This window comes from Sus scrofa, chromosome 9, assembly GCF_000003025.6.
Source record: "Sus scrofa isolate TJ Tabasco breed Duroc chromosome 9, Sscrofa11.1, whole genome shotgun sequence".
Classification (NCBI taxonomy): domain Eukaryota; kingdom Metazoa; phylum Chordata; class Mammalia; order Artiodactyla; family Suidae; genus Sus; species Sus scrofa.
In genome coordinates, this window is record NC_010451.4 from 73803749 (window position 1) to 73815836 (window position 12088).

Sequence of the window (12088 nt, forward strand, 5' to 3'; positions counted from 1 at the left end):
GAACAGAGGAGAGAGAATTTGCCTTCGTGGCCCCAGCCCTTCAAACCTTATCAAAGTGTTAATATAGGACTTCTGGGCACTCAGCATGGATGCCTGGCTCTAGACTAGTGTGAATTTTTATAGCTCAGTTAGAAAACTTTGAAAAGATTTTTGAAAGTGTTTTTAAATGATAGTGTGTTACATAAATATTCATGATTATGCAGTCCTCTGAAATCTGGATTGTTTAGAACTTTCTTCCATTAAATAATGACTTTTTTTTTTTCTTTTTTGCATTCAGGTGCCATCCATTAGAGGGATAGTGGCCAGTGACATCCATTCTGCATGGCCATGAATATTTATTGTCATATCCCTGCACCAGACAGAGTTGGGAAAGAGGGGTTATGAGGAGGCTTTTCTTCCACACCAGATGACTGTTGTCCCTCCTCAGCCCAACTGAAGAAATGAAGTGGATTGGTCTTTAGGTGAGGATTCATACCCCACTGATACTCTACTGAGTGAGGGTTAACTTGACTGATGAAAAATACCTGACAGATTCTAATGTTAGTGAAATAATGGAATGGTTTGCCAGAGTCTATTGAAACATCTTTTATCTAGAAGGCCTCAACACAAGGTTTAGTGCAAAATTTTGCTCAGTATTTGTATGACCTAAGAGCTACTCACAGCAGCCTTCTGAGGAATTGTCAGTCTCTGTTAGTATGAGCACTGACCTTTCCTCTCCCCTCCAGAGTCAGCCTAGTGATTTGCTTACGCAGATGGTACCACAGTGGTAACTCAGTGAATGGATGTGAGATTTGGGGAACAGACAGTGAGTAGCCAGCCATGTGTCATTTATCCACTGACCCTCATGACATCCTACACTATCACTCTAGATCCAGCCCTCTTTCTTTACTTCAAGTAACTTATATCTCCCATTCTTTTGAGCATTTCTGTTTGAACAGCTCTGAGGCATCTCCAGATGACTTCAGGAAAACTAGAACATACCCCTTCACCCCTCCCTGCAAGAAATCCTGCAGAATTCATCAAAAGTCATTAAATAGTGATATGACAAGATTAGAGTTCTGAACATTTTAATCTGGTGTGTTTGAGGGGAGTGAATGTGAAAGCAAGGAAATTTAGAAGCCCCAGCAAGATTTGAGGTGTTTGAATGTGATAATAATATTGTTAGTTTTGAAATGGAAAGGAAGGGGCAGTTCAAAAAGACATTTCATCAGGGCCTGATATTGTCAAAATGGGAGAAAGTCATAATGACCTAGAGATTTTCAACCTTAATGATATCATTAACAAGGGCAGGAAATCAGGAAGGCAGGTTGCTTTGAGGAAGAAGATGGTTGTGTTTGAGATGCTGGTGGGATATCCCATCAGAAGTCATCTGGAGGGGAGTTCCTGTTGTGGTGCAGTGGTTAATGAATCCAACTAGGAACAGTGAGGTTGCAGGTTCAATCCTTGGGCTCGCTCAGAGGGTTAAGGATCTGGTGTTGCCGTGAGCTGTGGTGTAGGTCGCAAGTGGCTCTGGCGTAGGCCAGTGGTTACAGCTCCAATTAGACTTCTAGCCTGGGAATCTCCATATGCCGCAGGAGCGACCCTAGAAAAGGCAAAAAGACACACACACACACACACACACACACACACACACACACAAACACACACAATCATCTGGAGATGCCTTGGAGGTGGTGGCTGTGTGTGGACTTTGGTAGTTACACTTTTGAGGAGCAATGCAGTAGACAAGTGAATCTTTCCAGCATTCTAAATTATTAGTGTTTTGTCATTCATGTTCATATCTATTCTTTAACTGAAATCGATTTTGTGTATGGTATGATGTAGTGATCAAGTTGCAGTTTTTCCTGGATACCCCCATTTTTCCATTATCATTATTATCATTGTTCCTGTTGTCTTTTTTGGGCTGAGCTGTGGCATATGGAAATTTCCAGGCTAGGTGTTGAATCAGACCCATAGCCACTGGCCTACACCACAGCAACACCAAATCCAAGCTGCATCTTCAACCTATGCTGCAGCTTGTGGCAATGCCAGATCCTTAATCCAATGAGTGAGACCAGGGATCAAACCCGCATCCTCATGGATACTAGTTGGGTTCTTAACCTGCTGAGCCACAATGGCAATTCCCATAATTATTATTAAAAATACTATTCTTTTCTGATCTCCCCAAATTCTTTCTCATGACTCAAATACTTCTATACCTTTGCCTTTTTATAAACTCTGTATTTTTTTCCATTGGTCTATTCTTGTGTCCTTGCCTCAGCAGCACCTATCTTAAATAGCTTTATAATAAGACTTAATATTCAGTAAAACAAGTCCTCCTGCGATGAATGTTCTTCTTTGAGAATGTCTCACCTGTGCCCCCTTTGCACTTCTGAATAACTTTTAGAAACAACTTGTCAAATTTTGCTTAAAAAAAATCTTATATATATTTTGACTAAGATTTCATTATAGTAGGGGAACAATGATATCTTTATCATGTAGAGTTTCCCAATTCTTAAATGCAGTGTATTTCTCTAATTATGTTAAGTTTCCTCAATTTCTCACAATAACATTCTGGGTAGAGATCTTACAAAAGTTTTGCTAGATGTATCCTTATGTTCTGATATCTTTGATGTTATTACAAATAGTATCTTTCTTAAGAATTTCATTTCTAACTGTTGCTAGTATATAAAAATGAAATCAAAGTAAATTCTTATAGATTAATACTGATTCAAGCAAATTGTCTATGAAAATAGGCAATTTTATTTCTTCATTACAATCCCTAATTCTTTTTCCTTTTCTAAATTTTTTCTTTATTATACTGGCTAGGATTTCCAATATAGTTTTGAACTTATTTCCAAAATCAAGGTGATAATATTTAATATTATTACATTAAGTTTAATATTTTCTTAAATGCTTTTAGTAAATACTTTGTCAGATTCTAGAAGTTTTGTGATATTCTTTTTCTGAACCTATTGATATGATCAGCATTTAAATTCTTTTAATGTGGATGAATTAAATTAATTTTTAAATGTTAAACCAGCTCTGCATTCCTAGAATACACTCAGTTTGGTCATGGTATAGTGTTCCTTTCTCACATAGTATTTATTTTGACTTGGCAGTATTTGTTAAAGATATATATACCTTTATTTATGAGAGAAATTTTGCCTGTAATTTCCCTTTCTTGTAATGACTTGTCAGGTTTTAAAGGTCAAGATTATGCTAGCCTAATTCCTTACATATTTGAAAGGATTCATTGGTGAAGCCATTGGGATCTGGTGATTTTTCATTTATTTTCTTGAAAATTCTCATGGTACGTTACTAAGGTATGGGTTCAATATCTGAATCACCTGTGGGTCTGTTTATATCATCTTTTTTTCTCTTTGTTTATAGTCATTGATCTTCTTTCTTAGCATCTCTGTTCACTCTTAATTGGATGGTAGGAGATATCACTTCATACAATTTAAATGTTTCTACTGGAAAAAACACACAAATCCAGCATTTTTCATTTCGGTATATATAATACATTTTCTTGTTTGTTCAATGCTTTTAAAGTGCAAAATGAGCTCTTCTTTGAAAATATGTGTAGGCCTGAAGCATCAAAGATTTGGGTAAACAGATGAGTCTCAGTAAAAATTAAAGTGGAATAAGTTAGGATAAAGACAGGATATCTGTTATACATTTGAAAAGTAAAACTGAAATCTGTAAAGGCAAAATGAAACTATTCTCTAACTGACCTACCTCAAGTTTCTGAACAGGGTCTGCTACAAAAAGAGTAGAATGAAATTAACAAGCTTTGCATAAACTTTTGAAATCTAAATATAATAGAAATCCAGACCTTAAACATGTATTTATTTTCTCTGCTTTATGGCGAATCAATAATTCCTTTAGGAGCTAATCGTGAAATGTCTCAAATAAATACAAAATTAAAAAAAAAAAAGCTCTTTCATGAATATCCCTTAAGGCAGAAGTATAGAGCAAAAGTGGTTGTTTCCTTCCAACATGCCCCAGAAGATTTAGTTTGCTGTTATAGAACATAATTTTTATGTTAATCTAAATACCCAGCTATTTTAAGCTATATGTGACATGCATGGATACTCTAATTTCTGTGTGTGTTGTAAAAAGGCAGATGGAGGGGGGACGGTGAAATTCTATTTCAGACCATATAATTTGTTTTAATGCTACTAATGAACTTAAAATTTTGAACTGGACCCTTGCTTTTTACATACACACTCACACAATTTAATTCTAATATGCTGTGTGCAAGCTGAAATGCAATGGGATGGCAGTAAAATAGTAGCAAGGGTGTATGCTCTTTTTGCTGCATCCTCCATTTGTAGGATCTCACATTATATTTCTTAAAAACCCATTTTGCTCAAGAAATAAAGTGTATTTACTAAGATATAGAATTAGAAAGTATTTTTTTTTCAAAAACACTTTCTACAAGCAAAATTATTCCCTTCTTATTTGTTAGAAGTAGCTTTTATGTTTTTTTCCCTCTTTAGATTTTTCCTAGAACATTTAAATGCAGGATATGTAGAACATAACAAAAGTAAGTTTTTTAAGTTAAGGTGATTTAAAACCAAGGAAATTAGCACATTTAGTGTTAATGGCTGCAGGTATGGCACACATAAAGTTGAAAAGTAGAATGTACTTTTGTACTTTTGCCCGAAGTTACATAGTAACATTAAAATAAAGGAATGGGGCTATATTTTCATATCAAATACCTAAACCAGTTGCTTGGTTTACAGTTTGTTTTAAAATGACAATAGTAAATTCTTCATTTGTGAAAATTCCAGTTTGTAACCAAAGCCAAGTCAAACATGAAGCACCAACTATTCAAGAATTGTAGAAACCCTTTTTTTCCAATAATCCACAGAGACTTCTTAACTCATGGCAGGACAAGCAAAAAAATTATATAAATTTATTAAAAACAATTTTACATCTCCAAGGCAGTTAGCCAGCATTCTTTCAGGGTTCCAAGTAAAACCAAAAGATGAAGGGAAGAGAAGGGAAAGTATTGAATCATTCTGGGTTCCCTGTAAGCAGGTTATCACTCTAGTCATAAAGAGATACTGAGAGCTTTTAAGTATAATTACTAGATATTATTTTTAAAGAGATTTTTGTTCTGGTAGGCAGTTATATCTAGTTAAGCTAACCTACTTTTGATCTGCCCTTACTCCTAGAGCAAAGCTCCTTTTGACTCTCATTTCTCCTGGGCCTGGGCCATCCCTCCCTGGTGAACTCAAAATTCTGTCTTCCTGGAAGCATCTAATCACTGTGTTCTTCACTTTAAGGTTTAGCCTTTTAGAAGCTGCTTTCCTGCATCAATTCCTGGAGCCTCTCATCACACTTGCACTGGCTAGGGGTCAACAGATGCATTTAGGGCAGTTTATCTACAGAATGGTGGGCTGCCTTCTCTGCGGGTCCCCCCTTTTCCCCTGGGATTTTAGTTCAAGTCTGGTAGTCTTGGAGGCTCTGAACCCCGATTTCTATCTCCCCAACGTAGTGGGAAGACTGTTTCAAGTTCTGGTTACCATGTACTGCTAAGTCTCCATGCTCCTATGCGTGGAATCAGAAAATAATTTGCAAAGAATGAGTGATTTAACTTCATAAAACTTAAAAACCTCTGCTTGCCAAAACTGTTCAAACAAGTTATATCAGAAATTATATCAATATCCTAAATTTTGTTCATCCATTCTATAGTACAGAGTTGTAGATGGGAAGTAACAGCCCAGCCAGGGACTAAATTTCTCCATCCCATTTACCACTGTGTGTGGCCAATAAAATATAAGTGAAATCAATGCATGCTAACCTCTGGGCCAAGTCTTATCAAAGGCCAGTGTGCCTCCTCCATGTTCTCTTCCCACCTCAGCTGGATGTAGATGATGATAAGGCAGGAGATGAATGACAGTAAAGTCACAAGATCAAAGCGTCTGGGTCCCCAAACCACTTCATTGAATGAACCATTTAAATTTAGAGATCTGGTTATAATAATTTAGTCTACACTAGCTAATACATAAGGTTAAAATTATAAACTGAAATATATATTGTCCAAACGTATAAATTATTATAATCTGAAATGTTTTAAAATTCAGTTAATACAAGATAAATATTTCAGTAAATATTAGAATAAAGGCAGTTCTCAAAAGAATGTATTATTAAGTTAACAATGATGTTCAAACTAATATGTCGTATTACTATTATGTATTAATAATAGGGTATGATATATAGCCTATAAGATTAGTAAAACATTTTGTTTTTTATTTAATTTTTTAAATGATTTTTATTTTTTTTCCATTATAGCTGGTTCAGTCAATTTTCTACTCTACAGCAGGGTGACCCAGTCACACATACACATATACATTCCTTTTTCTCACATTATTATGCTCCAGCATAATGACTAGATTTAGTTTGCAGTGCTATACAGCAGGATGTCATTGCTTATCCATTCCAAAGGCAGTAGTTTGCATCTATTAACCCCAAATTCCCAGTGCATCCCATTCCCTTCCCCTCCCCCTTGGCAATCACAAATCTGTTCTCCATGTCCATGATTTTCTTTTCTGTGGAAAGTTTCATTTGTGCTGTATATTAGATTCCAGATATAAGTGATATCATATGGTATTTGTCTTTCTCTTTCTGACTTACTTCACTTAGTGTGAGGGTCTCTAGTTCCATCCATGTTGCTGCAAATGGCATTATTTTGTTCTTTTTTATGACTGAGTAGTAGTCTGTTGTGTGACCACATATGCTTAATCCAATCATCTGCAATGGACAATTGGGTTGTTTTCATGTCTTGGCTACTGTGAATGGTGCTGCAATGAGCATGCGAGTGCATGTGTCTTTTTCAAGGAGCTTTTTTTCCAGATATATGCCCAAGAGTGGGATTGCTGGGTAATATCGTTGTTACATGTATAGTTTTCTAGGGTACCTCCATACTGTTTTCCGTAGTGGTTGTACCAATTGACATTCCCACCAACAGTGCAGGAGGGTTCCCTTTTCTCCACACCCCTTCCAGCGTTTGTTATTTGTGGACCTACTAATGATGGTCATTCTGCCTGGTGTGAGGTGGTATCTCGTGGTAGTTTTGATTTGCATTTCTCTAATAGTCAGGAATGTTGAGCATTTTTTCATGTGCTTGTTGGCCATCTGTATATCTTCTTTGGAGAAATATTTATTCAGGTCTTTTGTCCATTTTTCCATTGGGTTGTTGGCTTTTTTGCTGCTGAGTTGTATAAGTTGTTTGTATATTTTAGAGATTAAGCCCTTGTCAGTTGCATCGTTTGAAGCTATTTTCTCCCATTCTGTAAGTTGTCTTTTTTTTTTTTTTTTTTTTATGGTTTCCTTTGGTATGCAAAAAACTTGTCAGTTTGATTAGGTCCCATTGGTTTATTTTTTGTTTTTATCTCTGTTGCCCTGGGAGACTGACCTGAGAAAACATTTGTAAGGCTGATGTCAGAGAATGTTTTGCCAGTGTTCTCTTCTAGGACTTTGATGGTATCTTGTCTTATGTTTAACATTTTTTTAAATGAAAGTGTACAAGGCTGATTGATGAAATATAATATTGATGTTGAAATATGATGCTGGTTAAGTAATTTTATACTTTGAGGCAGAAATAACACCCTGATACTTTTCCCAAGGAGAAAATGAATGTAAAATGTTGTAGCCACTATAATGTCCATTTCATTATTATTAAAAAATACCAACAGAAAAATAACATAATGAGATATATACAATGTATTTGTATTTGTATATACATAATAACCATATACAAATTATGCCAGCATCATAAATTTATGTTTGTAACATACTTTGAGTATTCTTTCTATGAAAAATTATTTGTTCATATTTAAATATATATATTAACTTATATATGTTTGTGTATGTGCATGTGAACATGTAAGTGTGTGTAGAGATAGAGAGACAGAAGAATCTTTAGAGATACTTAGCAAAAGTGATTACCAGTCATGATGGCGTTCCTGTCTTCATACTTATACCACTTTGAAACAACATCAACACATCATTATTAACCAAAGTCTGTAACATACATACTGTGTTCTATATTCTGTAGGTTTGGACAAATGTATACTGATATGAATCTACCACCATATCATACAGAATAGTTTTACTGCCCTAAAAATCTTTTGCTTTTTTTTTTTTTTTTTTTTTTGTCTTTTTGTCTTTTCTAGGGCCGCTTCAGCGGCATATGGAGATTCCCAGGCTAGGGGTCTAATCAGAGCTGTAGCCACTGGCCTACCTACATCAGAGCCACAGCAATGCGGGATCTGAGCTGTGTCTGCGACCTTCACCACAGCTAATGGCAACACCGGATCCTTAACCCACTGAGCACGGGCAGGGACCGAACCCGCAACCTCATGGTTCTTAGTCGGATTCGTTAACCACTGCGCCACGACGGGAACTCTCTTATGCTTTTTAAAGTCAGAGAATTATTTCAGTAAAACCATGATCTCCTTCCCTCAACGAAATGAACATGGAAAATGGCCATCCATAGATAACTTTGCAGGAATGTCAAGAGTTTTAAGCTGCCTAAGAGCCATGCTCTAGCAGAGAGAATTGCATGTAGACTCAAAGTCGTCGTCCCTTCTAGGGTCTTCCCAAGGGCAAAGTAGACTAATTATCCTATGAACCAGTGATCTTCCTGGGTGTCTCTAAATATTTTAGACAACAGAAAGAGAACATTTCTGCATTGCAATTTCCATATACATTTGCTCAGAATGATAAATTATCCTTTAAAATATTATCATATCAAATAGATAAAAATAGTTTGCCTGAATAAGAAAGATAACATGGAAACTTTTCTTTTTCTTACTGAAAGCTCTTCATCTATCATGTAGCTTTTGAAAACAGTGAACTTTCTTCTACTGATATTTCTGGCAGAAATCTTGGAAACTTCAGTCTAACTTAAAGCATTCTCAGCAATACATAAATCATTACTACAAAGTGGAATATTCACTTTGAAACTGAAGGTTGGATATGTGTGCACATCGTGTGAATAAAAATTTGGGGTATGTCTGTTTTCATATGATTCCAGCATATTTCTTATGACTTATTTTTGTTTTCCTTCATCTCTTCTGCCAAAATGATAATCTTAATTAGTTTGTTTGTAAATTTATGTCTTCTGGAGCCCCTGTCTTCTAAACACCATCCTCTTCTTTCACCCGATTCTCCTTCACTTTCTTACTCAGATCACATGGTAATTTGTGCACCTTTTTAAAAAAATTAAAAAATTTTTTAATTGTGGTTGATTTACAGTGTTGTGCCAATTTCTGCTGTACAGCAAAGTGACCCCAGTCATACATTCCCTTTCTTATATTTTCTTCCATCTTGGTGTGCAGCTTTTTAAATGTCATGATGCTGGATTTCCACATATGATGTTTATGGAACCACATACGTTTAGAATGTTCTTTCTCTTAACTACGCTAAATTCATGTCCTCTGTAGTGAGCAGAATGTCATTCATTAAAAATGCCATTGACTTAATCTCCAGCACCTGGGTGTGCATACGTGCTAAGTGGTAATTAAGTTGCAGATATAATTATAGTTGCTAATCAGTGGACCTTAGTTATCCTGGGTGATCCAGGTGGGCCTGAGATAATCAGAAGGGTCCTTACTATGAAAGAGGGGAGAGAAAGAGATTCAGAGGACAATGTGACTGTAAGGAAAGGCACATGCAGAGAGATGCAGTGCTGCTGCGGTTGACAGCAGAGGGAGGGATGTATGAGCCAATGAAGAGAGCAGCCTCCAGGAGCTGGAAAGGGTGAGCAAACAGATTCTTTCTCAGAGCCTCCAGAAAAGAATAGAGTCCTGTGGCACTTAGATTTTTATCCAGTGAGATCCATGTTGGAATTCTGTACTAAAAAACTGTATGATTAAACATTATGTAAATAAGACAGTAGGTTTGTGTAATTTGTTACAGCAGCAATAGAAAACTAGTACATCATGCTTCAGATTGTAAGCCGAAAATCACTTCTTGATTTCCCCAGATAGTGAGATTCCCCTCCTAGACACTTCATTAGCACGGCACTTATTCTTTTCAGTGCTTTAAAGCAGGTAAAATAATAATAATTAAAATGTATTGTTTTATTGTTTGTTTATTGTTGTTTTCCCCTGCTGGTGTGTGAACTCCGGAGTATGATCCTTTCTCGTTCCTGCCACAGAGTAGATGTCAATAATTGTGTGTTCAAGGATTGACCTTCTCCTTCTCTTCCCTCCATATAAGTACACATCCATAGGAAATCAGCGAACAAAATCATGGGATGTAGAGTCACGTTCCATTTCATAAGTCATTTAATTCGCATGGTGTTACATTTGCCTGGGTCATCAATTCAAAAAGTGTGGTCCCCTGACTAGTATCACCAGCCTCAGCTGGGAATGACTGAGTTAGGGTTGGTCCCAGTGATGAGTGTTCAGATGATTCTGATACATGAACATCTGGAAACTGCTTCTTCAGGCCAGAAAGCTTTAAGCACTGCTCACAGAATTTCTAACTTAGGAAGTCTGAAGTAGGGCCTAAGAATTTTCCTAACAAATTCTTTAGAGATTCTGATGCTGCCAAGTGCATCCTCACTTTGAGAAAAACTGGCCTAGCCAATGGGCAGGCCAGGGAACTTCTGTCAGTGGAAATTGACCAGCAGAGATCTCACAACTTAAAAGAGTCTTTATTACTTACTACTTTGTGGTCTATGTGCCGTTCTTAACCAGAGACTGTTACTGTCTTTAGAGCAAGATAAAATGGACCCTTACAAAGTTAGCTTAGATCTGTATTACAATGATTGGCAATTAGATTGAACAATCCAACTGAAATATCTGAGAGTATTTAGTTTTCAGTTGTACATCATTTAAATTGCTTGATTTTAATAAAATAGCATTAGTCTTTGCAAAAATAAATGAATGATGACTGTAAACCAGTTTGCTTTTCTCTATAACTTACATAATTATTTTCCTAAGCATATAAAATGAATGTAAAATGCCCTGATGTTATATTTCTGACACAGTGACAGCAATTGCTTATAAAATATTTAATAATGTGCTTTAACAACTAGGAAAAACAACTTACTGAACATAAATTACATTTTAAGGAATGATTCAGTTTAATGAAAGATTAATAATGTATAGAGTTTATACATTGTTTTGAAGTCAGCCTTCACCTGAGTGTTTCTGTAACTAAGAATGACTATGACACCAGTCTTGTGGAGGGAGGGTCCTTGTGGAAAGTTAAGTTATTGTCTTAAATCAACATGCTAGTGCTTGCAAAACTGACAAGGCAACACTCTTAACACCCATGGTGACATGTCATGGCCTCTTAGACTGATTTCAAGGTGCAAATAGGATCCCTCTGACCTCTATTCACCTGCCTTCTGCTGGGAACAAGTCCTTACATTTCACAGTTCAGGGATCCAAGCTCAAAGTGTCAATGACCTGGGACAGGTATCAGATTGCTTTCCAACCTCTGATAATAGATTCCATTTGAAAGAGAATGGAGTGAGAACCTACAAGAAGAGCACACCTCCAGGGAAATCTGGGAGACAGAAAGTAAATGGAAGGAGAATAAAAACATAAGTAAGCCTGAAAATGCTAGGAAATAGGAGGGCTTAGCTGACAAACTTGAGCTTTTTTTTTTTTCTTTTTTTTTTTGTCTTTTGCTTTCTAGGGCCACCCTTGCAGCATATGGAGGTTCCCAGGCTAGGGGTCCAGTCGGAGCTACAGCTGCCAGCCTACACCAGAGAGGCAGCAACGCCAGATCCGAGCTGCCTCTGTGACCCACACCACAGCTCACAGTATTGAACCTGCAACCTCATGGTTCCTAGTCAGACTTGTTTCTGCTGTGCCACAGAAGGAATTCCATAAACTCGAGCATTTTGAAACAACCAGTGATTGGCTTATGGTGGCACTAGGAGGTAGTTAGGGTGGGAAATTAAGAACAGATTTATCAGAAAGTATGCTAGTTGCGCATTCCCACTACGGCTCAATGGAAACAAATCTGAGTAGTATCCATGAGGACGTAGGTTCGCTCAGTAGGTTAAGGATCCAGTGTTGCCATGAGCTGAGTGTAGGTTGCAGACGCAGCTCAAATCTTGGTGTTGCTGTGG

General features: G+C 36.8%; 1 long non-coding RNA gene across 22 annotated transcripts in view; it reads left to right on the forward strand.

Annotated features, from left to right (window-relative positions):
- LOC102163402 overlaps positions 1 to 12088 on the forward strand; it is a 190237-nt gene that overhangs the window by 11023 nt on the left and 167126 nt on the right. For all 22 annotated transcript variants that reach the window (XR_002335814.1, XR_002335807.1, XR_002335810.1 and 19 more), the window contains exon 2: positions 278 to 461. This is a non-coding gene — a long non-coding RNA (uncharacterized LOC102163402). The remainder of the gene's footprint in view (positions 1 to 277; positions 462 to 12088) is intronic.